The sequence below is a fragment of the Anoplopoma fimbria genome, chromosome 19 (genome assembly GCF_027596085.1).
Source record: "Anoplopoma fimbria isolate UVic2021 breed Golden Eagle Sablefish chromosome 19, Afim_UVic_2022, whole genome shotgun sequence".
Classification (NCBI taxonomy): domain Eukaryota; kingdom Metazoa; phylum Chordata; class Actinopteri; order Perciformes; family Anoplopomatidae; genus Anoplopoma; species Anoplopoma fimbria.
In genome coordinates, this window is record NC_072467.1 from 3,789,861 (window position 1) to 3,795,883 (window position 6,023).

Below are 6,023 nucleotides of genomic sequence, written 5' to 3' on the forward strand. Positions count from 1 at the left end.
CGTGTTTCATCCCGTTTCCTCCATGGCATCGGCCCTGCATCCTCTCCCTCTCCCACCCTCTCCTTGCTGGTGCTCCACTCGACACTACCCATTTATTTCCACCGACCCAACACCCTCCACAGCCCTCACTCTCCCCCTAACAGGCAGGGCTGCTGTGGATGACACGTATCCAGCTGAGAGCAGCCATGCAGGGTCGATGGACCGCAGTACACCGAGAGGAGAGATCGCCCCATAACCCAGCTCTATGTGTGTGTGTTTTCTGTTTTCTTTCCTCTTTGTGCGTGTGTTTTCATGTGTGTGCTTGTTTATCTGTCTATAGTGCACCTCACAGTATGGGGAGACCCTATATGTGCATGTGTGTGTTCTGTAATTTTTTTGAGAAATGGAGGTGGGAGGTGGAGTATCAGTACCTTTGTTATTGCAGAACAACATACCGCTTATTAGATCTGCAAACTATCAGAGGTTTATCAGTTAATTCATCCAATTGCTTTGTGCTCTCTTTCGTCTCTCTCTCCTTCTACATCTCCCTCTCTTATGCCAAATAAGTACAGTGCAACTCATTACTTTCTGGAAATGTGTGAAAAGCTTTTACTACTTTTTCTTTGACCCTCAAAACAATTACGTGCATGTGCGTCTATGCATGGTGTCCCGGACTTCTGAGAGTCTAACAGTTGCAAGCGGCTGTGGCCATTAATTATTTATGATGTGCATTTTAGGCAGGAAAGACTGATGATTCATAAATAGGACAAAACACAAAAGCCAAACATCTAGCAAGACATGATGCCCATCCCGCTATCCTTTTTTAAAGCACACCAATCCACGTGGTGAAATAAAATCTACTTCTGTACGTTCTGTACATTCACTGAAAACAGACTTTAGAAATCTGTGGAGGGTGACGATGGCAAACTTGGGTTAAAGCGCCTGAAACGCCAATTACCAATCAAAATAATAATCAGGTATTCTGATCTCAGATGACTATTGATGGTCCGTTCACACAGTCAGACTGAAGCCAACCTTTCCTGTATGGATTAATCAGTCCATTTCGTGACCGGCATTAGGTTCAAAGGGCAAATGCGTATCATGTTAGAAACATACAAATTGATTTCTTGGACCTTACAGACAGATGAAATTGAAAAGATTTAACCGCATAATCATTGATCTTTGCTTGACAAAAGAACTGCAGCTCCACGTTTTGTAGCGTGCAATCCACATGCTGTAATAGATGAAGAAGTACATTTACGATGACAATGGTATTAACTCTCACAAGAAGAGGTGTGCTTCAGGTGCACACAGACTAAACTATGCTCTCATGTACAGTGGGTACTCCAAAGGGATACTACACTAAAAGAGCTTTTAACCTTTGAGCACCACACAAAGTCCAAAGTGTGAGTACTCGGAGTTGTGGACTGTTTTACTAAGTACATTTTACTACAGTGAGACCTCCAAAATGACTTGGAACATGAGTTTACTGCTACATTGATGGAAAATGAATCAATAATTATATTAAATGATCCATTTCATTTTATATCAAACAGTGATGCCAACAACCGCTGGCTCAAGCATCTGAAATATGCAGATTTTCATATTTTCTGTCATTTTGTCATTGTAAATCGAATATGCTTGGATTTTGGAATGCTGCACAAAACAAACAATTTGATGACATCTGTTTGGGCTGAGTTCTCATTTCTGTCATTTTATAGACCAAAATTCTAGAAGAACTGAGATAGAATATACAGAATAAAGAAAAGAATTGTTATTTGCAGCCCCAGTTGTATCTGTTATGGCTTTCCGTTGAGTTACAGTCAGTTGTCTCTGTCTTCATCGACTTCACAATGGGTTTCCCCTGAGCTTTGGTGGTCCACAGCTCATCTGACATGGCCTGATTCAAAACGGCTGCTCAGCCTAAAAACAGACTAGGGTTGTGTGAAAGCATTCATCAGATTCGCTTTCCATCAATGTAGAGGGCGGCGGGCCTGTCAGAAGGAGAATTACCTCTCCGTGGATGGCATCTATCAACTTAACAGTCATGTAATGACCCTGAGAGTCATCATGTAGCATCAGTCAACCTCTTCATGGCGCGGTAGCTGCTGCATCCTACTTAATTCATGTTCACACCCAACCAGTCTGTTGTCACTGCGGTCGATATGTGAGGTGTACAGAGTGTTGCAATGGACAGGTAGCGAGTAATGGAGAGTATTCACTACCTCAGACAGTTCGAAGAATAAATAGAATTGCTTCGGACAAAGACACAAGACTCCTAAGTAGAAATTATTTTGGTGGATTCAGGTAAGGTAGTGATGTGTAAATTACTGCAGTCATTCTTATTATATAACCCTCCCACATTTGAGGTTATCATTGTTTGTTCCAACTGCAGCATTAAAAGTTCAACCTATTGTATTGAAACTTTGACCTAAGCAATAACACTATGACAATTTGGTCATTATTTGGTATTTTGAAAAAGGTATGGCTAGTATGTCTTGTAAAGAAAACATTTATTTGGGTTTTCATTCATTTTTTGCTGTCCTGAGTTAGTGTCTTATATCTCATATATTGATAATGATAGTTATCCATTTATCTCTTTGTAAGTTATAGGGGAACAAAAAAACAATACAATATTTTAAAGACGTATGTTTATACATATAAGAGCTTTATGCATCTACTGTATGTAGTTCAATATGTCAGTTTGAAATTGGAGTTGCACAGACTCCAGATCTGTTGGCTCCGCCCTTCTATTTCTTTGTATGTGCCTTGCAGAAATCTAAACTTTTCAGGAAATTAACAACAGTTTTACATATTATAATAATGCTTGTATATTATGTGCATTTAAATTGATCATGTAATAATTGATTGATCTTTGTTAACCATGCTAAATCCCAAGATTGTCTAGATGTGAGACATGAAAAAAGATAATGTAAAGTACACACTAAAAGAGCAAATGTTTTGCAGAATGCTGTATACAATATAGTTATTGATCATTTCTCTGTTATGTTAACAGCTTACATGTAGTTCTCAGGTTTGTAGACAATGCCCACACAGCAGCTAGGAAAAGCTGTCTGGTCTGTTTGAGAGAGTTCGACCTGCGCGTTAGGAGTGATTTTCTACAGTGGTTACTGTACCTGATGCAAGAGGGGGAAAGTTTAACAAGGTTACTGTGCCTGTAATGTAATCATAACCTTAGGGAAATGTTATTTAATGGTGGACAATTTCAATGGTTTTCACACTAAAATAAACAATTTCATTTTATTAATTAATCCCAAAAACATTTAGTATTTAAATTGCAATGGATAAAATCATTTAACATGTGCCATTGCTGACCTAAGGATGTAGAATGGCAGACTATTGGTATGTGCCATATTCACTGTTTTATTGATGTGCCTTGGGCCTGAAACAATAGGTCAAAAATATACCAATGGGAGCTGTAACTAAATATCCTAACACTCCATCTGTTTGGTGTAATATCACACATACACACACACACATAAGTGAAAAAAGTCCAACACCACCACCAACTAAGATATCACCCGCACTCACATACATATAGATGTGCTTAGTTGATTGAGTTCATCCTAAACATTGACCCAATTTTGCATCTTTGCCTGGAATTGATCATGCTGAGCTTTTAATTATTAGATATTTCAACTTGCACTTAATAATTCACTGAGTCACTGAGTTAATAATGCACTGAGTCAGTTAAAACTAAATGGAATGCCAAACTATATTCAACAGACATTACAAGTTTCTTGGTATGTCGCTGCTGAGTCAGCTGCTCTCAGAGTGGCGCATTGTACAGTAGCCACCGGATGACCTGTAAGCCACTTCTCACTATCCATCTCAAACACACACACTCTCTCACACGCGCACTCTCACACACACACACACACACACACACATACACACACCGCTTCCCTCCTCACCCTCATCATTTATTAAAGAGTCTGATCTCTCTGAGACACACCATCACAGCTGTACATCCCACTGCCCTTTCACTGCCTCATCCCCTGAGTGTATGTGTGTGTGTGTGTGTGTGTGTGTGTGTGTGTGTGTGTGTGTGTGTGTGTGTGTGTGTGTGTGTGTGTGTGTGTGTGTGTGTGTGTGTGTGACCGTCTGTGCATGTAGGGAAGGATGGATGTCAATGAACACACAGTGTGGTGCTTACGCTGTGTGTGTGCATACATGTGTGTGCATACATGTGTGTGCATACATGTGTGTGCGCGGCTCAGTGTGTGTTGTGAGTGACTGTTGTTGCTGATGAGAGGTGAGCTGTGGGAAGCAGCAGTGGTTTCCAGTCTCTTCCCTGTTTCCTCACTAGAGCATAACAGTGTAAGAAATATGTGGAGCGGAGCAACCGTAGTAATGAAAAAACTTCAAAAGCCAAGAACTTCAGGAAGCCTTCAGGAATAGAATGAAGGACTTGGTTTATGATATTAATTTGATTTGATTATTGTAGTGAATCCCAATCCAAAACATTAGTTGTATTTCATGGTTGTGATTAACAAAAACAATTTGCAGAAGCATCATCATGGTTTGATCAGTGTATCCTCACATGCTGCCCTGGTTGTCATGGAGATATTTTGCAGGATAGCTACAACAGGCCACATATACCTGTTGCTATATCTAAAACTTAAAAAATCCAGCTGGCAAACTCAGTTGCATGTAACAATATCAATAGTTTATAAAAAATATGAAATATATGTTATGAAGAAGTTGACAGTAAACTCACAACTGAATCTTGCAACACTGGAGCATTGGTGTTGTATTCTTTTACATTTTTTCTATGGAAATGGTGGTGCATGTAGATGCAACGTCTAGTAACTCCCACAAATTTAGCAACATCTATACCGATACCTGGGCTTTAGGTATCGCCTTATAATGAGTACCGATCCGATACCAGTGTTTAATTAATAAGCTGTATAAGTCACTGTGGGTCGGAACTTAAAGAGGACTTCCGTATATTGTATTGTATATAATGTATATAGTATAAGAACTTAGAACAGAACTGAATAGGTTGGCCCTATTTTCACCAATACCAGATCCAGCTATTTGAGTCAATATTGGCCCCATATCTGATCCGGTATCAGTGCATCCCTTGTCACGTTAACAACAGCAACAACACATTTCCTGTCTTCTTTTACCTTCTTTTTCTTCAAATACCCAAAGCCGGCAAGCAAAAACCAGCAAGCAATTTCGTAACTGGGAGATTAGACAGTGGGGCGTATTCTTTACAACAGTGACCTGTCTTGTTAATCTTATTAAGTATAGATGCTAATTTGTGGGGATGAGCTGAAAACACGTAGAAAGGAACTATGCTTTAATATTAGCCCCACTTTGAGCATAAAAGACCGAGGAATGCACGAGGAGTCCGACTGTATGACGCCTAATTGCTTGTCAGGAAGTTGATAGCTCTAATGAATATTGGAAAGAGGTCACAACAAAGTTAAAACCCTTACCACGCTGGAAGCTTTATTATGAATTATTAAGAATGTGTGAATGACAAAAAGATGCTTAAGATGTTGACTTAACTAACGGCATAGAAGTGATAGTGAGGTGTGATTATAATCTGGTGGTGTCTGAAGCTTTAAATATCATAACAGTTTCTACTTGTAAGTGATTTTTTGAGATTGATTTGATTAAATTATTTTGAGCAAGTTATTGTATAAATTTGTTTATGCACAAACCAGACATTGATTATGAGTTACCTACCTGTTTTATAAGTGTATTACACTCCTCTTGGCTCTACTGAGATTAGGTCCCATTTTTCCGTCCCCTTGTCTTCAGCGTTGAGAGACACATGAAACGAGAAAGAGAAAGAATAAAGTGAAAGAGGGCAATTCAGCAACAATTTTTATAATGTATTCAAATGTGACCTTTCTAAGCATTGTGTTTAATGTCATGTTAGTTTCACCTATGGTTTGTTTTAAAAGTGAAAACAGCTAAAAAAAAGAGTTAAATCAGCCATGTAACTTTAATGTGAATCCAGCACCATGGACAGCAACATTAAGAAGCTCTTACATGCTGTTCTCTGA